At 37.8% G+C, this 27,918-nt stretch overlaps 1 pseudogene; it reads right to left on the bottom strand.

Moving 5' to 3' along the window:
- Nucleotides 1–197: 197 nt before the first annotated feature.
- Nucleotides 198–27,918, bottom strand: LOC131605828 (structural maintenance of chromosomes protein 1-like; annotated as a pseudogene).

The following is a 27,918-nucleotide window of genomic DNA, read 5'->3' as shown; positions in this document are numbered from 1 at the left end:
CTGCATAGCATTTCTAGTGAATGAAAAAGGTATCTAAATCATCTACTGTGAGGAACTTCTATTTACAATAATGTTATAAAAAGGAATCAACTGGTAATTTACACAAGAACCATTAAACAACAGATAAAAATGCACCGCGAACTCTATACAGCGCAAGCAACTTATATAATGCATCCAATGGAAGAATTTTAGGACTCCTAATACTTGCTCTGATCAAATGTGAGAGTACTCGAACAACTGCAAAAAAAGAAAAAGAAAAAATAGTGTAGAATGTATATGATTTAAACAAACAATGAAAATAGATTAGATTTATGCCATTAACATATTGAATAGAAAGAGGGGGGAGGAAATACTAAGAATTTAATGATGTGAAGAAAAGAAAATTACCCTCTTCTAGAGTCCCTGAAAACCCCAACTAAAGCTTCAGCTTTGTCATAGAAACTGTCTTTCATAGATATTACAATATTCTGAAAACCATTTCCGCCATCAGCATCCTGATTAACCCTCGCTCCTTCACAAGATTTTGAGCGAATAAAGCCAGCAACCTTCGCAACATTCAAATTGTCCAATGCAGCATCAACTTCATCCAGTATGAAAAATGGTGAAGGCCTATAACTGAAAAAAATATAGTGGGAACCATGTCAATGAATATGCACACCACTATCTTTGAAACTAATGCAGGCAATGAAGGATAGAAAAACACTTAGAAAGGGGGGGGGGGTTTGAATAAGTGTAGCTTTAAAAACTTAACAGATAAAAATAAATTGCACAGTTATTTTTATCCTGGTTCGTTGTTAACTAAACTACTCCAGTCCACCCCCGCAGAGATGATTTACCTCAACTGAGGATTTAATCCACTAATCGCACGGATTACAATGGTTCTCCACTTAGTCAGCAACTAAGTCTTCCAGAGTCTACTGATCACACACTGATCACTCCAGGAACAACTGCTTAGATACCCTCTAAGACTTTCTAGAGTATTCTGATCACACACTGATCACTCTAGTTACAACCTGCTTAGAACACTTCTAAGACTCCCTAGAGTATACTGATCCACACGATCACTCTAGTTCCTTACAACTTAATGTAATCAATTCTAAGAGTATTACAATTGCTTCTTAAAAGCTATAATCACAAACTGTGATATTTCTCTTAAATGTTTAAGCTTAATCTCACTAATATATTACAACAGCAATGTAGTGAGCTTTGATGAAGATGAAGATTCTGAGCTTTGAGTTTAACAGCGTTTCAGCAAGTCTTTTTGAATAATCTTGTGCAGAGTTGTTGACCTTGCTTCTCATCAGAACTTCATATTTATAGGCGTTGGAGAAGATGACCGTTGAGTGCATTTAATGCTTTGCGTGTTCCGTACAGCATCGCATTTAATGTTATACGCTTTTGTCAACTACCTCGAGCCTTGTTCACGCTGTGTCTACTGACGTTGCCTTTAATAGCTTCCAACGTTCCTTTTGTCAGTCAGCGTAGCCTGCCACTTGTACTTCCTTCTGATCTGATGTTTGTGAATACAACGTTTGAATATCATTAGAGTCAAACAGCTTGGTGCATAGCATCTTCTGATCTTCTGACCTTGAAGTGCTTCTGTGCGTGATACCATCAGAACTTCAGTGCTTCTGATCTCTTGTTCTTCTGATGCTTCCATAGACCCATGTTCTGATTCTGCTTCGACCATCTTCTGATGTCTTGCCAGACCATGTTCTGATGTTGCATGCTGAACCCTTTGAGACAAAGCTTCTGAGCGCTGAATTATGCATACTCTTTATATATTTCCTGAAAAGGAAATTGCATTGGATTAGAGTACCATATTATCTTAAGCAAAATTCATATTATTGTTATCATCAAAACTAAGATAATTGATCAGAACAAATCTTGTTCGAACAATCTCCCCCTTTTTGATGATGACAAAAACATATATAAATGATATGAATTTGCGATCAGAAAGAGCAGACGGCAAAAGACAAATTACACAGCTATAGCAAGCATATGAATATGTCTCCCCCTGAGATTAACAATCTCCCCCTGAGATAAATAATCTCCCCCTGAAATAAATACTCGAAGAACTTTAATAAAAGACTTCCCTGATTATTTCGGTAGAGACGATCACATAAGCTTCTGTCTTTAGAGAATTCATAGCTTCTGACTTCTGCTTCCATTGGACAGCTTCAGAACTAGAATTTCTTTAGATCCTTAGAACACTCACAGCTTCTGATTCCTGCTTCCATCTAGGACAGCTTCAGAACTTGAATTTCTTTGATCTTCAGAACATTCACAGCTTCTGATTTCTGCTTCCATTCAGGACAGCTTCAGAACTTGAATTTCTTTGATCTTCAGAACATTCACAGCTTCTGATTTCTGCTTCCATTTAGGACAGCTTCAGAACTTGAGTTTTCTGGATCTTTAGAACATTCACAGCTTCAGAGCTTTGAATTTCTACCAACATCTCTTCATGCTAGATTTGTATCAGAACATTGTTGAATGTACCAGAGCATCATCAGAGCATCTCTACATCCTGAAATGTTACAGAACAAAAACTAAACGACAAAAGTCAGCATGAACGAGTCAGAACATAAAATGTATATTAGAACACATGATATGTATCAGAGCCTTATAGGCTAAAATAATGTATCAGAGCAAATAGAATTTTGTCAGAGCAAATAGACAAATGTGGATCAAATTCTATTATCAGTGCTTCTGATTTCTGAAGCTTGACAGCACTCAGCTTGCTTCAGTTTTCATGAGCTTATTCTTTTTACAGAATAACACTCCTTATGGTTTTGCTTCTTGTGTTTGCTTTGAAGATTCTCTTCACTTCTTTATTCCTGCAAAACACTTAAACCATATAGAACTTGCAATTCTTGTTAGTAAATGTGTGGGAGCTTTACCCAGCAACTGATAGATTAATCAAATCATTTATCATTTATCTTCTCCCCCTTTTTGTCATAACATCAAAAAGAATATTTTAAAAGATTCAGATGACTAAAAAGACAAATAAAATCACTGGAATGTAAAAGCAAAGAAACTTTTCATTGATAATCAAGAGAAATTACAAAAAGGAATGCAAGAAAAACAGATGCAACAAGGAAAGAAAACTATTAAGACAAAAGGACTAAGATCCTAGCCTACGCAAAATCCGTGCCAGAACATCATGAATCCCGTCAGTGCTTGTAGTTTGCCTTGCCATGAAGGAGCGAAACTCAGCATTGGCTACTTCTTGCGCATCCAATCGAGAAGCCAGCATAGCTTGATTCTGATGAAGAGCTTCCAAGGTCTCCATCAGAGCTGATGTTTCACCAGAAGAAGAGGCACCTGAATTTCTGCCAAAAGGGACAGCAATCTCAGCAGGGTGATCTTTTGGAAGATCGTCAGCTTGTGCATCTTCCATTTCCTCATCTGAGTCTGACTCAGAAGTAGCCTTAGCATATTCTGGTTCAGGCAGCTCAGAAGTTCCAACTTCCAACGCTTGAAGAATAGCTGCTAGGTTTGTTGGAGGAGTAGGACCAGCAACTTCAGCAGGATAGACCACTACTGGAAAGACCATGTGAGGTGCTTTTTCAGAGGGGTTCATTCTGAACCAGTTAAACAACCACTGAAAATCTCCAGTCAGCACAGGAAACCATGGTTTCCACACCACGATGTCTCTGCAGAGATTTTCTTCCTTATCTGCAGGTATCCTCTTCTCAAGAACGCTTCTGTTCCTGATGAGGTGGTGATAGCTGCTTTCACCAACTTCCAACCGAAGACCATGAGTACCAGGAGCTTCAGACATGATCCTTCTCTGAGTGTCTGTAGCCCTAACCAGAAAATCCTGACGAAAGGTATCCCAGAGGTTGTTTGTAGCATACTCATCCAGATGGTTAAGGTGAGCAGCACCCAGAATCTCCAACCAGCCATTTACATCAGAATGTAAAATCTCCAGAAGTGATTGAGAGGTAGGGGTTGGAGGGTTGACAGAGAACCTGGAGTCGGGAAAAACAACACTATAGGGATTAGGTGTTCTGGTGGGAAAAGGGTGTGAGAGAGGTGAAGAAATATCTGATGGATGGGTTGAGGGAGAGGAAAGGTTAGATGAGGAGGAAGTTGAGTCTTGAAGGTAAAACGATGAGGAAGAAGATGGAGATGATGGAGGGCTTTCACCAGGGGGTTGAAACACACGTCTAGAATAGTTTCCAGATAACTTTGCTTCCATTGGATTCACCTTGAGAGGGTCATAGGTGATCTTTATCTTTTTGGGTTTGGTTTCTGGTTCAGCAGTTGCCTTTCTCTTTTGTTTCCGATCATTATCTTGATTCCCAGAGCTTGACGATGGATTCATGATGAAGTTGCAGATATTGGAAACTGCTAGGGTTTATGATATGAATTCAAAGAGAGAGGACGAAAAAGAAACTGAATGCAAAGTGAGAGAAAAAATAAGAGGGAAAAGAAACGTTTGAAGAATATAAAAAGAAAAACTGAAAGAGAGTAAATGATGAAAAGCATTTAATGTTACGTGACGTGAGGAGAGATAATAATGACAAAAGATGTGATTTGCACAGTTACCTAAGTAGGCGTCCCCTCAACTGCACGCACGCTTGTCCAGGAATAGTGAACACGTGTTTACCATCTGGATAGGCAGTTACAGCTGTTTTGCTTTTAAAGAGATTCTGACTCAACTTAGACAATGAAACGTTAGTAATAACTGAATCACAATTTCTAATTGATTTCAATCAGAACTTCTTATAAAAGAAATTTCATTTCAGAAGATATTTACACATAAGAACTTCTCATCTTCTCACTTTGGGCTTGTTTCTGAAGACCCATTTTGTACCGATTATATTGAATCCATCTGGTCTAGGAACAAGATCCAAAACATCATTCCTTGTAAACTGATTCAGTTCTTCTTGCATAGCAATTATCCAGTCTGGATCTTCTAGAGCATGATCAACAGAAGTTGGCTCGATCAAAGATACAAGACCTAATTGACAGTCTGCATTGTTCTTAAGGAATGCTCTTGTTCTGATTGGATCATCCTTCTTTCCGAGAATGACATCTTCTGAATGACCAGAAATGAGTCTGGATGATCTTCTGACAGATGGTTCTTCAGAAATGCTTAGATTGTCCAGAGAGCTGATATTTGATCTTCAGATTCTTTGCTTCTGAGAAGCTCTGCTTCTGATGCGTTGCTTCTTGGCTCAACAACTTCTGATATATCAATATCACAATCTGCAAAATTATCAAACTGCTTTGGTTTTTCAGAACCAAGCTTATCATCAAACCTGATATTGATTGATTCTTCCACAATCAATGTTTCAGTATTATATACTCTGTAGCCTTTTGAGCGTTCAGAATATCCAAGAAGGAAACATTTTTGAGCTTTGGAATCAAACTTACCAAGTGTCATACCCCAATTTTTGACCTAAGATACCACCTCATATCATTTGCATATGCATCATTTGCATCTCTAACAAATTGCATAGCTTGTGTTTGTTATTTGTGACTCAGCAGGGTTTAATCAAGAAATCACTCATCAGTACAAGTAACAAATCAATTAGGGTTTTGTTCTCCCTCCATCTCAAATGAATCATCTTCATCAACAATCAACATTTGGTCCTCAGAGATTCATTTCAAACAAGCTCAAAAGCTCTGAATCAACCAGATTAGGGTTTTGACTGAAGATAGCATACTCCTGACTTTTGCTCAGGATTTGACCTAATAACTTGGGACATGACCTCAATACCCCAAGTGCATCATTTTGACCTAATCCATTGGCTCATAACATCTCCTACACAAGGATTGATCAACAGTGAAATTTCAAATCATCAGATTAGGGTTTTGAACTATCAAGGACTGAAATCAGGGATCACATTTGGGAAACCCTAAAAATCCCCAGGGAGTCAATCAAAGGTTTCAATAATCCTCAAATAATCCCTATGACAATATACAATGGAAATTACATCTCAATTCAAGATCCACAGTCATCAATTTCATCAGGTCGACAATTAGGGTTTTTGACCTAATTCACTGAATAACTGACTTTTTAATCAGGACATGGTGCCACAACTCAAACCATGGCTCAATATCCTCTAATGTTTCAATGTGATCCATTCATGCCATTCATTTGATGAGGATAGCCTGTTTCATTTGAAATCTCCAGAAACGCGATTCGTCTGAAAAAGTCAACTGTACAAGATCACCATTGACTTTTGGGGAATTTTGGTCAACCATGACTTTTGAAGTTTTAAATCATCAATATATGATATTAGAAGTCATTTGATCAAGAAAAATCAAGAAAATCAATCAAGAATCAAAAAGTCAAAAGTTTGACTTTCCATACTTAGAAAAATTTCTAAGTGTTTTTCATGGTTTTTTCCAAACTTTGGAAGGGAATAACTCAAAATTTCACCTACAAACTGAAAAAAACTTCCAACATGAAAGTTGTAGATTTTGATCCAATGAACAACTTTGTCACATATAATTTTTTTTCATAAGATCAACCATTTAAGAGATATGGAGCTTCAAAGTTGGTACTTTTTGAAAACTTCACTTAAAACTTCATTTTCTTCAAAGTTCATGGAACTTTTTCACCGATTTCCTTAAGAGACTTGAGGAAACTTTCAACTAGGCTTTTGAAGTATGTAACATGAGCTTTCCAAAATGTCCAAGAGCATGAAAAAATATGAAGTGTAGCCATGGTTTTGAATTTTGACATTAGTGAACTTTTCAGTTGAAATTACATGCCATTTTCACTAAGTTATGAACCAATTTGCCAAATGATCCAAATAATGATGCATAGATGCAATAATTGGTAGATATTTTCTGATTTGAGATCAGAATGGAAGAGGATAAGAAGCTTGAGAAATAACCATGGTTAAGTCACTTTTAACCATTTGCATTTAATGTGAAAGATTCCATTTTATCTCTTAAGCCAAATCATCACTTCTTGATCAACTTGCAAGAGCTTTGTATTCAGAATCCTTGGCCTATAAATAGAGGTTCAAATCATCTTCAAACTGACACCAAAACCTCACAAAGCATAGGTTTTCTCTTTCTTTCTTGAATTGCAAGTTTCATGTTTCAAAGTGAGGTAGAAATCCCAACCTCCAAATCCTTGAAGCTATGGCCAAAGTGATGGTTCTAACATCCCATAAACATCAAATGTGATTTGTTTGAATCACTCATACACCCAAAAACACCTCAAATCTCAGAATCACTACCTCACTTCCATAATTGCATATATTGAACCTTATCATGCCAAAATCCATACCAAGCCATATCTGTCCAAACCAACACTTCTAACACCATCCATATACTTCATATGAATGATCCAAACACTCACCAGCAATCTGAAACACCTCCATCTTCAAATTCGATTCATACTTGAAGCAACTGCAGTTCGGGTGCCATGGCCATGCTCAGATGAATTCAGCTTGTTCCAGACATCCAGACACCTTCCATAATCATCATTGAAGCTATCCAGATCGATACAAAGCATCTGTAACACTTATATTGAAGAATCAAATCTCCAGTTTGGCCGTTTTTGAGGTAAGTGTTCTTGAACTTCAAACTCTATCATACATGCATCATAAATGAAATATTGCTTTGCCATCTTGTTTCTGCACTATCACTGATCATTAGCCCTCAATCAATTTCATAATTCATCAATCATACACGATTTCACATTGAATTTCAGTTCTAGGGTTCTTAGTGTTCATCATAAAATTGATCACCTTAGAACAAAAATAAATGAATTATGAGGGCACCATCATGTTCCTCGTGAAAAACCGAGTGAGATAGACCCTTTGATCGATCAAAACAACACAGATTTGAAGAATTTCAAAATTCAGTTAGGGTTGTGTTCTTGGCGCGTTTTTTCGTTCAAAGAATTCAAATAATTGTTTTAAAATATAATGTGTTGAACGCGTATCATAAACAAGCTGCGCGCGCAGCTCAGTTGGCAAGTGTTTTGAGTGGTGAACCTTAGGGCGTGGGTTCAAACCCTGGCAGGACCAAACCTTATTTTTTGACACTATTTTTCTTCACAACTTCATCATTTAATTTAACCAATCAAAATTCATTATTTTCACTTCATTTTTTTTACACTCTTTATTTAATATACATATTTTGACAATATTAAAAAAAATCACAAAAAAAGATTCATTTAATATATTTTTAAATAATTTTAAAATGACTTGTTTTTAAGTATTTTTAATACTTTTTAATATTGTTTTTCACTTGATCATCACTTGTAAATATTTTTGGAGCAAACCCTAATCATCTAAGTATTAATTGAGGATAATCTTTTTGTTTATCTTGATTAATTTGACTCCTTTCAAAATTCAAATTGTTTTAAAACGAGCGATCGCGATTCTTTTCAAAAACGATAAACCATTTCTTTTTGAAACTATTGATTAAATTTTTTTAATTGATCAATTAATTTTCAAAATGATGTGGGGCCTCTCGAATATTAGAGAGTATAAGTCCCTTTTGTCTTTCTTTGTACAGTTTTTAACAGAAAACTTTTTCCAAATTACTTCCAAAACAGTTTTTTAACAAACAAATCTTTCAACTCTTTTTCAAAACCATCCACCATGTTTTATGAAAATAAAACATGGGCCTCTCGACTATTAGAGAGTATAAGTCCCTTTCCTTTTCTTTTTACAGTTTTTCTTTGTACAGAAAACTTCTTTCAAAACAAGAATTTTCAAACTGTTTTCAAAACGACGAAACCTCGCGTTTGTAAATAAAACAATCAACCATGTTTTATAAAATAAAACATGGGCCTCCACATAGGTATAAGTCCCATTCCTGTACATGAAATTAGGTATTTCATTGTACACCTTTTTTGTACATACACTTTTTTGTACATACCTCGATCAGTTTGTTTTTTAACTTTTAATAACAAATCAAAAATGAAGGTTTTCTTTAAATCTTCCCAAAAATACCATGGGCCTCCATGTAGGTATAAGTCCCGAGCCCTTGTAAATATTTGTTTGCATAGCTTTGAATAAACTCAAAAGGTCCTCTCCCCGAGTATGAGTCCCGAGCCCCGTGTATACAAATGGATCATGCTTACAGGTATATTTCCTTCATAAACTCCATTATATACACACTCTGTCATATGTATAACTGTTCATATTTGTTCATGTACTTGTGCATATTTGTTCGTACTTGTTCATATGTGTGTTTGTGTTATATATGCTTATTCAACTTAGTACAACACTAGGTTCCCCATAGCCTCCTATTGGGCTTCGTGCAAAGAATCTCCCTAGTTTAGGTTAGGACATAGAGTATGGTTTCCCGGTGAAATCGCTCTAAGAGCTCAAACCAACTATACCATGCCTCCCCTTGGGCTTTGTACAAACGAGTGACCCTCCCATAGCCTCCTCTTGGGCTTACAATGCAAGGACCCTGGATTGTCCCTCCCATAGCCTCCCCTTGGGCTTACAATGCAAGGACCCTCGGATAGCCTCCTCTTGGGCTTCGTACAAGGACCCACGGGCTTCTTATAAGCATCCCAATATCCAAATCAAGTACCCTAGGAGATTAGACATTTTTCATCTCTATGCTAGGAGTATCTCTTATATATCATCACAAACAATCAATCAATCAAAAATCAAACTTTTTTGCCACAAGGCTGGCTAATCAATCAAACTGTTTTACCACCGTACTGGATGATTAATCAAAGTTTTTGTCACAAGGCTGACTTCATTGAAACTTTTGCCACGAGGCTGGCTGATTAATCAAAACTTTTTGTCACAAGGCTGACTTCATTGAAAATTTTTGCCACAAGGCTGGTTAAACAAACAAAAATCAAACAGATGTATGTGATGATATAGATTAGATACATCTAGCATTTAGACGACATTTGTCTATTTTCCTTTGCTTCCACTAGCATAAGTGGGAACTACGATTGCTCTGACTTTCTCAACATCCCTTTGAGAATACGTAGGCACAAGGTCGATCCTTGGCGAGCAAAACAAAACAAAAAAAACCATTCAAACCTTAGCACCCGTAGACCTCGAGCTACAGATGCTCTGATTCCCTCTAAGGGATATGTATGCAGAGGATCGCGATGATCTTTGCGAGCATAATCAAACAAACACCTTAGGTCCCTCCTATTTCACAAGAACCTCCACCACCAAGAATGAAAAACAAAATAAAGAAACCTATAGAGTACTATAGATACGTTGGATGCTAATACCTTCCCTTCGTATAACCAACCCTCTTACCCGGAATCTCTCCCCCCACTTATGCATTGCTTTAAGTTTCGGGCTTTGCATCTGTTTTTTAGGTTATTGCAACTTTTTTCCTTTTCCTCCTTTGGAAACAATAAAAAGTTTGGTCCGTACAAAAGAAAAATCATTTTTTTGAGCACTCGAGCCCAAAGAAGGCATCAGGTGTCTCATCCAGAAAAAAAGACAACGATTTTTCCCCGCGACACCAAGATGATCTTTAGTGTTCAGAATAAAACATACACATCCAAAAGGATGGAAATAAGAAATGTTGGGCTTTTTATTCTTCCACAATTCATAGGGAGTCTTATTTAGAATAGGTCTGATAGAGATTCTATTCTGAATATAGCATGCAGTGTTTATTGCTTCTGCCCAGAAATGCTTAGCCATATTGGTTTCATTGATCATGGTTCTGGCCATTTCTTGCAGAGTCCTATTCTTTCGTTCTACAACTCCATTTTGCTGTGGAGTTCTAGGACAAGAGAAATCTGTTAGAACAAGATTTGTTCTTATCAATTATCTTAGTTTTGATGATAACAATAATATGAATTTTGCTTAAGATAATATGGTACTCTAATCCAATGCAATTTCCCTTTCAGGAAATATATAAAGAGTACGCATAATTCAGCGCTCAGAAGTTGTGTCTCAAATGGTTCAGCATGCAACATCAGAACATGGTCTGGCAAGACATCAGAAGATGGTCGAAGCAGAATCAGAACATGGGTCTATGGAAGCATCAGAAGAACATGAGATCAGAAGCACTGAAGATCAGAAGATGGTATCACGCAACAGAAGCACTTCAAGATCAGAAGATCAGAAGATGCTATGCACCAAGCTGTTTTGACTCTGATGATATTCAAACGTCGTATTCACAAACATCAGATCAGAAGGAAGTACAGGTGGCAGACTACGCTGACTGACAAAAGGAACGTTAAAGCTACTAAAGGCAACGTCAGTAGACACAGCGCGAACAAGGCTCGAGGTAGTTGACAAAAGCGTATAACATTAAATGCAATGCTGTACGGAACACGCAAAGCATTAAATGCACTCAACGGTCATCTTCTCAACGCCTATAAATATGAAGTTCTGATGAGAAGCAAGGTTAACCAATTCTTAACAACTCTGAACGAAAATAAACTTGCTGAAACGCTATTCAATTAAAGCTCAGAATCTTCATCAACTCACTACATTGCTGTTGTAATATTTTAGTGAGATTAAGCTTAAACGTTAAGAGAAATATCACAGTTGTGATTATCGCTTTTAAGAAGCATTTGTAATACTCTTGAATAGATTACATTAAGTTGTAAGGAACTAGAGTGATCGTGTGATCAGTATACTCTAGGAAGTCTTAGCAGTTGGCTGAGCAGTTTGTAACTAGAGTGATCAGGTTGATCAGTAGACTCTAGAAAAGTCTTAGAAGTTGTCTAAGCAGTTGTTCCTGGAGTGATCAAGTTGTGATCAGAATACTCTAGAAGACTTAGTCGTGGACTAAGTGGAAAACCATTGTAATCCGTGCGATTAGTGGATTAAATCCTCAGGTTGAGGTAAATCATCTCTGCGGGGGTGGACTGGAGTAGCTTCGTTAACAGCGAACCAGGATAAAAATAATTGTGCAATTTATTTTTATCGTCCAAGATTTAAAGTCACACTTATTCAATCCCCCCCCTTTCTAAGTGTTTTTCTATCCTTCAATTGGCATCAGAGCGCCGGTTCTAAGGTGCAAGCACTTAACCGTGTTTAGAAAAGATTCAGGAAGAGAAAAACTCTTCAGTAAAAGATGGTTGATGAAAGTGAAAAGTCTACACCTACACCTGCATCTACATCTGGCTCTGCTGAGCAATACAACGGTAACAATGGTTATACTAGACCGCCGGTATTTGATGGTGAAAACTTTGAATACTGGAAAGATAAACTGGAAAGTTATTTTCTTGGTCTAGATGGTGATCTATGGGATCTTCTGATGGATGGTTACAAACATCCTGTAAATGCCAGAGGCGTAAAGCTGACAAGGCAAGAAATGGATGATGATCAGAAAAAGCTTTTCAGGAATCATCATAAATGCAGAACTGTTTTGCTGAATGCTATCTCTCATGCTGAGTATGAGAAGATATCTAACAGGGAAACGGCCTATGACATATATGAGTCCTTGAAAATGACTCATGAAGGAAACGCTCAAGTCAAGGAGACCAAAGCTCTAGCTTTAATCCAGAAGTATGAAGCCTTCAAGATGGAGGATGATGAAGACATTGAAAAGATGTTTTCAAGATTTCAAACTCTTACTGCTGGATTGAGAGTTCTTGACAAGGGATACACCAAGGCTGATCACGTAAAGAAGATCATCAGAAGCTTACCCAGAAGATGGGGTCCTATGGTGACTGCATTCAAGATCGCAAAGAATCTGAATGAAGTTTCTCTGGAAGAGCTTATCAGTGCCTTGAGGAGTCATGAAATAGAGCTGGACGCAAATGAGCCTCAAAAGAAAGGTAAGTCTATTGCATTAAAATCCAATATCAAGAAATGCACTAACGCTTTTCAGGCTAGAGAAGAAGATCCTGAAGAATCAGAATCTGAAGAAGAAGATGAACTGTCCTTAATCTCCAGAAGGCTAAATCAACTCTGGAAGACCAAGCAAAGGAAGTTCAGAGGCTTCAGAAGTTCAAAGAAATTTGAACGTGGAGAATCTTCTGATGACAGAAGATTTGACAAGAAGAAGGTCATGTGCTATGAATGCAATGAGCCTGGACACTACAAGAATGAATGTCCAAATCTTCAGAAGGAAAGTCCCAAGAAAAAGTTTCATAAGAAGAAAGGTCTTATGGCAACCTGGGATGAGTCAGAAGATGATTCAGAAGATGAGCAGGCTAACTGTGCGCTGATGGCGACAGAAGATGATGGATCAGAATCTACATCAGAATCAGATTCTGAAGAGGTATTTTCTGAACTTACTAGAGATGAGTTAGTTTCCGGTCTAACTGAACTACTGGAACTCAAGTCTCAGATTAGTCTCAAATACAAAAAGCTGAAAAAGCAATTTGAATTTGAAACAAAGAAGCTTGAGTTGGAAAATTCTGAATTAAAAGAAAAACTTTTAAAATTATCCAATAATGTTGGATCTCCTTCTGATTCAGAAAAATCCACTCCTAGTCTAAACCATATTCTGAAAGAATATGATTTAAGTTTCAGGAAGTTCTTATCTAGAAGTATTGGCAGAAGTCAGCTAGCTTCTATGATATATGCTGTGTCTGGAAACAAAAGAGTAGGCATTGGTTTTGAGGGTGAAACCCCATACAAACTTGAACCTGTTGATGAAATGAAAATCACATACAAGCCATTGTATGATCAGTTCAAGTATGGCCACTCTCATGATATTAGGCACACTTCACATGCACAAAGTTTTCACATAACACACACCAAGAAGCATGTGACACAACCTAGGAAATATCATGAAACTCATATTAAAAATTATCATGCTGTTCCTCCTATTGCTTATAATGTCAAACCCAAGTTCAATCAGAACTTGAGAAAATCTAACAAGAAAGGACCCAAGAAAATGTGGGTACCTAAGGATAAGATTATTCCTATTGCAGATATCCTTGACTGCAAAAAGGACAAAGCACAACATGTCATGGTACCTGGACTCTGGATGCTCGCGACACATGACAGGAAGAAGGTCTATGTTCCAAGACCTGGTGCTTAAGTCTGGAGGAGAAGTCAAGTTCGGAGGAGATCAGAAGGGCAAGATAATTGGCTCTGGAACTATAAAGTCTGGTAACTCTCCTTCCATTTCTAATGTACTTCTTGTAGAAGGATTAACACATAACCTCTTATCTATCAGTCAATTAAGTGACAATGGTTATGATATAATCTTTAATCAAGAGTCTTGCAAGGCTGTAAATCAGAAGGATGGCTCAATCCTATTTACAGGCAAGAGGAAGAATAACATTTATAAGACAGATCTGCAAGATCTTATGAGTCAGAAGGTGACTTGTCTTATGTCTGTTTCTGAAGAGCAGTGGGTCTGGCACAGGAGATTAGGTCATGCTAGTTTGAGAAAGATCTCTCAGATTAACAAACTGAATCTTGTCAGAGGACTCCCTAATCTGAAATTCAAATCAGATGCTCTTTGTGAAGCATGTCAGAAGGGCAAGTTCTCCAAACCTGCATTCAAGTCTAAGAATGTTGTTTCTACCTCAAGGCCATTAGAACTCTTGCACATTGATCTGTTTGGACCAGTCAAAACAGCATCTGTCAGAGGAAAGAAATATGGATTAGTCATCGTAGATGATTATAGTCGCTGGACGTGGGTAAAATTCTTGAAACACAAGGATGAGACTCATTCAGTGTTCTTTGATTTCTGCATTCAGATTCAATCTGAAAAAGAGTGTAAAATCATAAAGGTCAGAAGTGATCATGGTGGTGAATTTGAGAACGGATCCTTTGAAGAATTCTTCAAAGAGAATGGTATTGCCCATGATTTCTCTTGTCCTAGAACTCCACAACAAAATGGAGTTGTAGAACGAAAGAATAGGACTCTGCAAGAAATGGCCAGAACCATGATCAATGAAACCAATATGGCTAAGCATTTCTGGGCAGAAGCAATAAACACTGCATGCTATATTCAGAATAGAATCTCTATCAGACCTATTCTAAATAAGACTCCCTATGAATTGTGGAAGAATAGAAAGCCCAACATTTCATATTTCCATCCTTTTGGATGTGTATGTTTTATTCTGAACACTAAAGATTATCTTGGTAAGTTTGATTCCAAAGCACAGAAATGTTTCCTTCTTGGATATTCTGAACGCTCAAAAGGCTACAGAGTATACAATACTGAAACATTGATTGTAGAAGAATCAATCAATATCAGGTTTGATGATAAGCTTGGTTCTGAAAAACCAAAGCAGTTTGATAATTTTGCAGATTGTGATATTGATATATCAGAAGTTGTTGAGCCAAGAAGCAACGCATCAGAAGCAGAGCTTCTCAGAAGCAAAGAATCTGAAGATCAAGTATCAGCTTCTCTGGAGGATCTAAGCATTTCTGAAGAACCATCTGTCAGAAGATCATCCAGACTCATCTCTGGTCATTCAGAAGATGTCATTCTTGGAAAGAAGGATGATCCAATCAGAACAAGAGCATTCCTTAAGAACAATGCAGATTGTCAATTAGGTCTTGTATCTTTAATCGAGCCAACTTCTGTTGATCATGCTCTAGAAGATCCAGACTGGATAATTGCTATGCAAGAAGAACTGAATCAGCTTACAAGGAATGATGTTTGGGATCTTGTTCCTAGACCAGATGGATTCAATATAATTGGTACAAAATAAATCTTCAGAAACAAGCCCAAATGAGAAGATAAGATACTCTTATATATAAGTATCTTCTGAAATGAAATTACTTTTATAAGAAGTTCTGGTTGAAATCAATTAGAAATTGTGATTCAGTTATTACTAACGTTTTATTGTCTAAGTTGATTCAGAATCTCTTTAAAAGCAAGACAGCTATAACTGGCTATCCAGATGGTAAACACGTGTTCACTATTTCTGGACAAGCGTGCGTGCAGTTGAGGGGACGTCTACTTAGGTAACTGTGCAAATCACATCTTTTGTCATTATTATCTCTCCTCAAGTCACGTAACATTAAATGCTTTTCATCATTTACTATCTTTCAGTTTTCTTTTTATACTCTTCAAACGTTTCTTTTCCCTCTCATATTTCTCTCTCTCTGCATTCGGTTTATTTTTCGTCTCTCTCTCTTTTTTCATATCATAAACCCTAGCAGTTTCCAACATCTGAAAATTCATCATGAATCCATCGTCAAGCTCTGGGAATCAAGACAATGATAGGAAACAGAAGAGAAAGGCATCTGCTGAACTAGAAACCAAACCTAAAAGAGTTAGGATCTCTTATGACCCTCTCAAAGTGTATCAACCCCTTGACGGTTCCCCTCAATCAACCCCCTCTTCAAAGACCTCCACCACCTCTTCCTCCTCATTCATCCTCTCGGAACCACCTTCTTCACCATCTGATATCTCCTCTCCTTCAACCCTTCCATCCGATATTTCTTCACCTCTCTCACACCCTTTTCCCACCAGAACACCTAATCCCTATAGTGTTGTTCGTCCAGACTTCAGATTCACCATAATCCCTCCAACCCCTTCTACTCAATCCTCTCTGGAGCGTTTACATTCTGATGTAAACGGCTGGTTGGAGATCCTGGGTGCTGCCTACCTTAACCATCTGGATATGTATGCTATGAGCAACCTCTGGGATACCTTTCTTCAGGACTTTCTGGTGAAGGCTACTGACACTAAGAGAAGGATCTTGTCTGAAGCTCCTGGTCCTCGTGGTCGTCAGTTGGAAGTGGGTGAAAGCAGCCACCACTGTCTCATCAGGAACAGAAGCGTTCTTGAAGAGAAGATACCTGCAGATGAGTTGGAAGAAGAAAATCTCTGCAGAGATATCGTGGTGTGGAAACCCCGGTCTTCTGTGCTCTGGTTTCCTGTGCTGACTGGAGATTTTCAGTGGCTGTTCAACTGGTTCAGAATGAACCCTTCTGAAAAAGCACCTCTCATGGTCTTTCCAGTAGTGGTTTATCGTGCTGAAGTTGCTGGTCCTACTCCTCCAACAAACCTAGCAGCTATTCTTCAAGCATTGGAAGATGGAACTTCTGAGCTGCCTGAACCAAAATATGCCAAGGCTCCTTCTGAGTCAGACTCAGATGAGGAAATGGAATATGCACAAGCTGAAGATCTTCCAGAAGATCACCCTGCTGAGATTGCTGTCCCTCTGGGCAGAAATACTGGTGCTTCTTCTTCTGGTGAAACCTCAGCTCTGATGGAGACCTTGGAAACTCTTCATCAGAATCAAGCTATGCTGGCTTCTCGTTTGGACGCGCAAGAAGCAGCCAATGCTGAGTTTCGTTCCTTCATGACAAGACAAGCTACAAGCACTGACGGGATTCATGATGTTCTGGCGCGGATTTTGCGTAGGCTAGGATCTTAGTCTTTTGGTCTTTGTAGTTTCCTTTCCTTGTTGCATCTGTTTTCCTGCATTCCTGTCTTGTAAACCTTTTTGATTATCAATGAAAAAGTTTCTTTGTGTTTTACATTCCAGTAAATGTTTTCTTTCGTCGTTTTTTTGCATCTGAATCTTTTGAAATATTCTTTTTGATGTTATGACAAAAAGGGGGAGAAGATAAATGATAAATGATTTGATTAAATCTATCAGTTGCTGGGTAAAGAGGCTCCCACACATTCACTAACAAGAACTGCAAGTTCTATATGGTTTAAGTGTTTTGCAGGTACAGAGAAGTGAAGTGAATCTTCAGAAGCAAACACTAGAAGCAAAACCATAAGAAGCGTTATTCTGTAAAAGGAATAAGCTCTTGGAAACTGAAGCAAGCTGAGTGCTGTCAAGCTTCAGAATCAGAAGCACGATCAGAAGCACTGATAATAGAATTTGAATATCATTGTCTATCCTGTTCTGACAAAATTCTATTTGCTCTGATACATATAATGTTATGGCTCTGATACATTATTTGCTCTGATACATTATTTCAGCCTATATGGCTCTGATACATATAATGTGTTCAAACATACATTTTATGTTCTAACTCGTTCATGCTGACTTTTGTCGTTTAGTTTTTGTTCTGTAACATTTCAGGATGTAGAGATGCTCTGATGATGCTCTGGTACATTCAACAATGTTCTGATACAAATCTAGCATGAAGTGATGATTGGTAGACATTCAAAGTTCTGAAGCTATCCGAGGGAAGCAGAAATCAGACGATGTGAATGTTCTAAAAGATCCAGAAAACTCAAGTTCTGAAGCTGTCCTGAATGGAAGCAGAAGTCAGAAGCTGTGAATGTTCTGAAGATCAAAGAAATTCAAGTTCTGAAGCTGTCCACGATGGAAGCAGGAATCAGAAGCTGTGAGTGTTCTAAGGATCTAAAGAAATTCAAGTTCTGAAGCTGTCCAATGGAAGCAGAAGTCAGAAGCTATGAATTCTCTGAAGGCAGAAGCTTATATGATCGTCTCTACCGAAATAATCAGGGAAGTCTTTTATCAAAGTTCTTCGAGTATTTATTTCAGGGGGAGATTATTTATCTCAGGGGGAGATTGTTAATCTCAGGGGGAGACATATTCATATGCTTATGCTATAGCTGTGTAATTTGTCTTTTGCCGTCTACTCTTTCTGATCGCAAATTCATATCATTTATATATGTTTTTGTCATCATCAAAAAGGGGGAGATTGTTAGAACAAGATTTGTTCTTATCAATTATCTTAGTTTTGATGATAACAATAATATGAATTTTGCTTAAGATAATATGGTACTCTAATCCAATGCAATTTCCCTTTCAGGAAATATATAAAGAGTACGCATAATTCAGCGCTCAGAAGTTGTGTCTCAAATGGTTCAGCATGCAACATCAGAACATGGTCTGGCAAGACATCAGAAGATGGTCGAAGCAGAATCAGAACATGGGTCTATGGAAGCATCAGAAGAACATGAGATCAGAAGCACTGAAGATCAGAAGATGGTATCACGCAACAGAAGCACTTCAAGATCAGAAGATCAGAAGATGCTATGCACCAAGCTGTTTTGACTCTGATGATATTCAAACGTCGTATCCACAAACATCAGATCAGAAGGAAGTACAGGTGGCAGACTACGCTGACTGACAAAAGGAACGTTAAAGCTACTAAAGGCAACGTCAGTAGACACAGCGCGAACAAGGCTCGAGGTAGTTGACAAAAGCGTATAACATTAAATGCAATGCTGTACGGAACACGCAAAGCATTAAATGCACTCAACGGTCATCTTCTCAACGCCTATAAATATGAAGTTCTGATGAGAAGCAAGGTTAACCAATTCTTAACAACTCTGAACGAAAATAAACTTGCTGAAACGCTATTCAATTAAAGCTCAGAATCTTCATCAACTCACTACATTGCTGTTGTAATATTTTAGTGAGATTAAGCTTAAACGTTAAGAGAAATATCACAGTTGTGATTATCGCTTTTAAGAAGCATTTGTAATACTCTTGAATAGATTACATTAAGTTGTAAGGAACTAGAGTGATCGTGTGATCAGTATACTCTAGGAAGTCTTAGCAGTTGGCTGAGCAGTTTGTAACTAGAGTGATCAGGTTGATCAGTAGACTCTAGAAAAGTCTTAGAAGTTGTCTAAGCAGTTGTTCCTGGAGTGATCAAGTTGTGATCAGAATACTCTAGAAGACTTAGTCGTGGACTAAGTGGAAAACCATTGTAATCCGTGCGATTAGTGGATTAAATCCTCAGGTTGAGGTAAATCATCTCTGCGGGGGTGGACTGGAGTAGCTTCGTTAACAGCGAACCAGGATAAAAATAATTGTGCAATTTATTTTTATCGTCCAAGATTTAAAGTCACACTTATTCAATCCCCCCCCTTTCTAAGTGTTTTTCTATCCTTCAAAATCATGGGCAATACCATTTTCTTTGAAGAATTCTTCAAAGGATCTGTTCTCAAATTCACCACCATGATCACTTCTGACCTTTATGATTTTACACTCTTTTTCAGATTGAATCTGAATGCAGAAATCAAAGAACACTGAATGAGTCTCATCCTTGTGTTTCAAGAATTTTACCCACGTCCAGCGACTATAATCATCTACTATGACTAATCCATATTTCTTCCCTCTGACAGATGCTGTTTTGACAGGGCCAAACAGATCAATGTGCAGGAGTTCTAATGGCCTTGAGGTAGAAACAACATTCTTGGACTTGAATGCAGGTTTGGAGAACTTGCCCTTCTGACATGCTTCACAAAGAGCATCTGATTTGAATTTCAGATTAGGGAGTCCTCTGACAAGATCCAGTTTGTTAATCTGAGAAATCTTTCTCAAACTAGCATGACCTAATCTTCTGTGCCAGACCCACTGCTCTTCAGAAACAGACATAAGACAAGTCACCTTCTGACTCATAAGATCTTGCAGATCTGTCTTATAAATGTTGTTCTTCCTCTTGCCTGTAAATAGGATTGAGCCATCCTTCTGATTTACAGCCTTGCAAGACTTTTGATTAAAGATTATATCATAACCATTGTCACTCAATTGACTGATAGATAAGAGGTTATGTGTTAATCCTTCTACAAGAAGTACTTTAGAAATGGAAGGAGAGTTACCAGACTTTATAGTTCCAGAGCCAATTATCTTGCCCTTCTGATCTCCTCCAAACTTGACTTCTCCTCCAGACTTAAGCACCAGGTCTTGGAACATAGACCTTCTTCCTGTCATGTGTCGTGAGCATCCAGAGTCCAGGTACCATGACATGTTGTGCTTTGTCCTTTTTGCAGCCAAGGATATCTGCAATAGGAATAATCTTATCCTTAGGTACCCACATTTTCTTGGGTCCTTTCTTGTTAGATTTTCTCAAGTTCTGATTGAACTTGGGTTTAACATTGTAAGCAATAGGAGGCACAGCATGATAATTCTTAGTGTGAGTTTCATGATATTTCCTAGGTTGTGTCACATGCTTTTTGGTGTGTGTTATGTGAAAACTTTGAGCATGTGAAGTGTGCCTAATATCATGTGAGTGGCCATACTTGAATTGATCATACAATGGATTGTATGTGAATTTCATTTCATCAACAGGTTCAAGTCTGTATGGGGTTTCACCCTCAAAACCAATGCCAACTCTTTTGTTTCCAGACACAGCATATATCATAGAAGCTAGCTGACTTCTGCCAATACTTCTAGATAAGAACTTCCTGAAACTTAAATCATATTCTTTCAGAATATGGTTTAGACTAGGAGTGGATTTTTCTGAATCAGAAGAAGATCCAACATTATTGGATAATTTTAAAAGTTTTTCTTTTAATTCAGAATTCTCCAACTCAAGCTTCTTTGTTTCAAATTCAAATAGCTTTTTCAGCTTTTTGTATTTGAGACTAATCTGAGACTTGAATTCCAGAAGTTCAGTTAACCCGGAAACTAACTCATCTCTAGTAAGTTCAGAAAATACCTCTTCAGAATCTGATTCTGATGTAGATTCTGATCCGTCATCTTCTGTCGCCATCAGCGCACAGTTAGCCTGCTCATCTTCAGAGGCTGAATCATCTTCTGACTCATCCCAGGTTGCCATAAGACCTTTCTTCTTATGAAACTTCTTCTTGGGATTTTCCTTCTGAAGTTTTGGACATTCATTCTTGAAGTGTCCTGGCTCATTGCATTCATAGCACATGACCTTCTTCTTGTCAAATCTTCTGTCATTAGAAGATTCTCCACGTTCAAATTTCTTTGAACTTCTGAAGCCTCTGAACTTCCTTTGCTTGCTCTTCCAGAGTTGGTTTACCCTTCTGGAGATCATAGATAGTTCATCTTCTTCTTCAGATTCTGATTCTTCAGGATCTTCTTCTCTAGCCTGAAAAGAGTTAGTGCATTTCTTGATATTGGATTTTAATGCAATAGACTTACCTTTCTTTTGAGGTTCGTTTGCGTCCAACTCTATTTCATGGCTTCTCAAGGCACTGATAAGCTCTTCCAGAGAAACTTCATTCAGATTCTTTGCAATCTTGAATGCAGTCACCATAGGACCCCATCTTCTGGGTAAGCTTCTGATGATCTTCTTTACGTGATCAGCCTTGGTGTATCCCTTGTCAAGAACTCTCAATCCAGCAGTAAGAGTTTGAAATCTTGAAAACATCTTTTCAATGTCTTCATCATCCTCCATCTTGAAGGCTTCATACTTCTGGATTAAAGCAAGAGCTTTAGTCTCCTTGACTTGAGCATTTCCTTCATGAGTCATTTTCAAGGACTCATATATGTCATATGCCGTTTCCCTGTTAGATATCTTCTCATACTCAGCATGAGAGATAGCGTTCAGCAAGACAGTTCTGCATTTATGATGATTCCTGAAAAGCTTCTTCTGATCATCACTCATTTCTTGCCTTGTCAGCTTTACGCCACTGTCATTTACTGGATGTTTGTAACCATCCATCAGAAGATCCCATAGATCACCATCTAGACCAAGAAAGTAACTTTCCAGTTTATCTTTCCAGTATTCAAAGTTTTCACCATCAAATACCGGCGGTCTTGTATAACCATTGTTACCGTTGTGTTGCTCAGCAGAGCCAGATGTAGACGCAGGTGGGTTTGTTGGAATTTCACCAGCCATCTTTTACTGAAGCGTTTTTCTCTTCCTGAATCTTTTCTAAACACGGTTAAGTGCTTGCACCTTAGAACCGGCGCTCTGATGCCAATTGAAGGATAGAAAAACACTTAGAAAGGGGGGGTTTGAATAAGTGTAGCTTTAAAAACTTAACAGATAAAAATAAATTGCACAGTTATTTTTATCCTGGTTCGTTGTTAACTAAACTACTCCAGTCCACCCCCGCAGAGATGATTTACCTCAACTGAGGATTTAATCCACTAATCGCACGGATTACAATGGTTCTCCACTTAGTCAGCAACTAAGTCTTCCAGAGTCTACTGATCACACACTGATCACTCCAGGAACAACTGCTTAGATACCCTCTAAGACTTTCTAGAGTATTCTGATCACACACTGATCACTCTAGTTACAACCTGCTTAGAACACTTCTAAGACTTCCTAGAGTATACTGATCCACACGATCACTCTAGTTCCTTACAACTTAATGTAATCAATTCTAAGAGTATTACAATTGCTTCTTAAAAGCTATAATCACAAACTGTGATATTTCTCTTAAATGTTTAAGCTTAATCTCACTAATATATTACAACAGCAATGTAGTGAGCTTTGATGAAGATGAAGATTCTGAGCTTTGAGTTTAACAGCGTTTCAGCAAGTCTTTTTGAATAATCTTGTGCAGAGTTGTTGACCTTGCTTCTCATCAGAACTTCATATTTATAGGCGTTGGAGAAGATGACCGTTGAGTGCATTTAATGCTTTGCGTGTTCCGTACAGCATCGCATTTAATGTTATACGCTTTTGTCAACTACCTCGAGCCTTGTTCACGCTGTGTCTACTGACGTTGCCTTTAATAGCTTCCAACGTTCCTTTTGTCAGTCAGCGTAGCCTGCCACTTGTACTTCCTTCTGATCTGATGTTTGTGAATACAACGTTTGAATATCATCAGAGTCAAACAGCTTGGTGCATAGCATCTTCTGATCTTCTGACCTTGAAGTGCTTCTGTGCGTGATACCATCAGAACTTCAGTGCTTCTGATCTCTTGTTCTTCTGATGCTTCCATAGACCCATGTTCTGATTCTGCTTCGACCATCTTCTGATGTCTTGCCAGACCATGTTCTGATGTTGCATGCTGAACCCTTTGAGACAAAGCTTCTGAGCGCTGAATTATGCATACTCTTTATATATTTCCTGAAAAAGAAATTGCATTGGATTAGAGTACCATATTATCTTAAGCAAAATTCATATTATTGTTATCATCAAAACTAAGATAATTGATCAGAACAAATCTTGTTCTAACAGGCAAGATGTGTGGGTGTACTATTTGGATGAACTCTTCCTGAAACTAAAATAAGAATCCTATAAAAAATTACTATTTAACATTGTTATGTTTTCATGTTTACAAATACAAATCTTTAAAAACAGAAAAGTAAGAACAATGTGGATCTTTTGTGATTAAAAGAAAAGGAAACAATATTTTCTCAAACCAAATATGCTCATATAAAAAAATAAAATAAGTTTGCAAGTACAAACAACTCTACCTATGGATGGAGAATAGCAATGCAAGTGCAGCAACAGTCTTTTCACCATCAGACAGTTGTTCCATGTCGCAGAACCGCTTTGTTGCTGGCATAGCAGTGTACTTCATGCCGCCATGTAGAAACGGATCATCATCATTTTCCAAATTTTGGTATGCTGTTCCACCCAGAGGATATGTGTTGCTCTTTGTAAGTTGTTTGTAAATTTTATCTATATTACCAGCTATATGGTTGAAAGCACCCATGGACATATCATATCTCGATTCAACATATAAATAAACATTGGTCTCACCAAAAGACAGATGACAAACAACAGCATACTAAAATAGTTAACTTATAAAAAGTACACATTGTTTTCATTTTGTTCCTTATTTTTGTATAAAAAGTACACATTGTTTTTAGACACCAATGCATCCATTTTTTTCTTAAAATCTACCTCTATTTTATCCCTGCCAGAGGGTTTCCTATCTTCTAGTGGCCTACTGAGTTAATCAAAGTCATAAACTGGACTCGGTGTTGAGCCATCAGTATCCATAGGATCTGATATGGTTGGTGTCAATAATACAGATAATAAATTGGAAGCAAGTCCAGGTGCTACAAACACATCCCGAAAATTAGAGTTGAGGTCACCAACATTCATGATAGAGAGAGCATTACCATCCGCAATTTGAATTTTCTGATTACCATGGTAAGAATGTAAATTGTGCAAGTATTCAGAAGAGGCGGTCATGTGATTGGATGCACCAGAATCAAGAAACCACGGGCGGGAAACATTCAAAGACTTACCCTGAATTCCCAAGGTTGATAGAGCGGAAAGTACCATCTGTTGGATTATTTCAGGTTGGAGAGCACCACCATTAGATGGATTGGTGATGGAAGGACCAACTGCAGAGCTTGTACTAGCAGAAAATGCTTGCACCGAACGTTGTGCTGATCGTGGAGGACGGGTGGGACAATCAGAGATAATATGGCCCCGCTTCTTGCAATAATTACAAAACTTCTTACTGCAACTCTGAGCAAAATGTCCAAATTGTTTGCAAGAGAAACATTGGACATGTCGAATATCACGACCTTTACCTCTACTATGAGGAGCATATGCAAACATAGCAGACTCAGAAATGACAACATCACGAGGCATGGATCCTTGAGTAGCAAGACGATGTTCCTCTCTAAGAAGTTCACCGACACATGTATCTAAAGAAGGAACGGGATTCCTATTCAACAAGGCACCTCTGACAACCTCAAATTCTGCACGAAGCTTCATGAGAAATTGATCTCGCCTACTAGTATTGTAGACCTCTTGGACATCCACGAGAGAACTTTTGGGAACATCAACATGTATAATTGCAGAGTGTTCTGTCCACAAATTCAAAAAACCAGAATAATATTCTTGAACAGACAGATTGCCTTGTTTGTAATTGGCAATGTCTAGCTCCAACTGAAAACGTTTGGCCGCATTGTCTAGGTTATAGATACGCTTCAAGTAGTTCCACATTTCTTGGGCAGTGGAAAAAGATCGCAAATTATTAATCATGTGAGGATCAATAGTACCGAGAATCCAGGTGATAATCTGAGCATCTTCTATTTCCCATGCATCTAAGTCAGTTGTCTCTAACGGTGCCAAAGAGACATCATCCAAGTGACTCCATAATCCTTTCCCTTTGACATACATCCGAAACTGAAATTCCCAAACAAGATAATTCTTTCCGGTAAAACGAACACAAATATGATCTATCTCTTCTTCGGAAGCCATAATATCAGAGATGACTTAAGAACAATTTTGTTAACGTAACAATTTTGTTAACGTGAAACAAGAAACACCAACGGAACACTGAAGAAAATACTTGCCGACACCAAATCAACACCCCAATTCAGGATACTCGCCGACACCAAGTCAAAACCCTAATTCAGAATAATTGCCGACACAGAGTCAAAACTCTAATTCAAAATAATTGCCGACACAGAGTCAAAACCCTAATTCAGAATAATTGCCGACACAGAGTCAAAACCCTAATTCAGAATATTTGCCGACACCGATACGATAACACGATCAAAGCAAACACGATTTGTAAGCACCCGAGATTAGAATCGCAATCTTGGAAGAGATTACCGAGAACTGAGATGATTTCAAGTACCGAGAAACGAGATCTACCGAGACGATTTCAAGAGCGACCCAGTGGGGTGTCGCTGAATAAAGCCAAGAATAACCTAAAACTCACAGGTTTGATCGAAAACCTACTGATACCATGTCAATAATTCTTGGATTGATACTTTTCTCATTATTATTTCTCATATATATAAAGGTTACAGGGCTATATTGGTAATTACACTAAATAAATACATTTAAACTAATTCCTATTCACAGTTGGAAAGCTAGTCTGCTCTAGTTTACACTTCTCTTTTATATCCTGCTTTTGCCCAATCATCTGCTCAATCTGTGCCTCCTGTAACAATACTAAAAATGTTGGCTATCTATGCATTATATACATGAAAGTACACGGGAAATAAATTTTTCTTATCGAACCTTTGAGTTTGTCTGACGATTCAGTTTGGATAAGTTTGTAGTGGCTGCAGAATTTTTCTTCTTCCATTCCTAGATTTCCTTTTCACAATCCTCTGACTTTGATTTCCACTCTAAAACAGCAGAAGAACATAGAATCATAAAACTCCCACGACAGAAAAAAAAACAACAATGATGGCGAGTCTGCTTCGGCCAAGATCAACAAACTGTGTACCCGTTTATTTCAAATGGTATACAGCCAATAACTAAACATAGCGAACTTGTCACAAACATACCCAGCCCCAAAAAAGGCGTGTATGTGTTTTCATCTTTACTATATACCTTTAGCTTCATCCTTCAATTGATTGATCTCTTCAGTAACCTTCTCTGCTGCTAACTTTGCTTCCGCTATTTGTTCTGTACCCGTTGTAAATCATTCTCCATAGCACTTATGGAAGATTCCAATTTTTGAATTCTTGAACTCATGTCACGATTCTGCTCATACTCTAACCTGTAGAATAATTTCAATACGGAATATAGTTGGCAAGTTTAAAAAAAAACACTGAATGTTGACTATGTATGTTGCTAATGTTTCTTATATATAATTACAGAGTATAAATAACATGTTATAAATCATCATACTTCACATAAATCCTTACACCCACTATCACAATATGATACAATCATATACATAGTTTCATACCTGCTGAAGCTGCGGAGACCCAAATGCACCTGCTGAAAGAATCAATTCACCTCGATCCCTCAAAATCGCGTGATGATATTTACCATTTTCGTCGCGATACGGAACACCAATAGTTGATAACTTGCAGAACTTGCAAAAAATTAAAAATCAATTATTCAAAAAAATGAACTTTTAGGTAGAGGGAACAACATTGAATGAGTGCATACCATTTGAATCAGAGGGAGAAGAAAACGTTCAGACTCGTCGATGGAACTCAAGTCTTCAAAATACGCATGTGGTGGTGAAATCCTTTCCTTTATATCAATAGAATATGTTCAAATTGCCGGTCAATGTCGGTGTTTGAAATTATTACTGATATCGACGGTCAATGTCGGTGTTGTATTTCGGCCATTCAGATATACCAGGTAGTCTTTCCTTAAAAACATCTGGTGGTAAGTGATTCAAGTGGAGATATATGTGATCTTTATCTGGTCCTGCAAACAATTTCCACTATCATTACTAACAAAATGTCCAACTTGAATGGAAGGTAGAATATTTGAAACCCAAAAAACAGAATATACAAATCAATATGGTCAAAAACTGGTTTCCATTTGAGCAATATAGTTGTTAGTGTGTTCAATATAAATGAGTTGTTACATCTCTTGATGCAAGATTCTTTGCGGTAGGATATCTTTCCATAAACCTCTCACCAACCAACTGATGACATATAACATCATTGAGTTCCTCCTCAGATGAGCATATACCACTGCGATTATTACGCATCTTTCCCAGTGCCTGCTGCAGAGGCTCAATCTCCTTCAT

This window comes from Vicia villosa, linkage group LG5 (genome assembly GCF_029867415.1).
Source record: "Vicia villosa cultivar HV-30 ecotype Madison, WI linkage group LG5, Vvil1.0, whole genome shotgun sequence".
Classification (NCBI taxonomy): Eukaryota; Viridiplantae; Streptophyta; class Magnoliopsida; order Fabales; family Fabaceae; genus Vicia; species Vicia villosa.
This window is presented reverse-complemented; position numbering and strand designations above follow the sequence as displayed.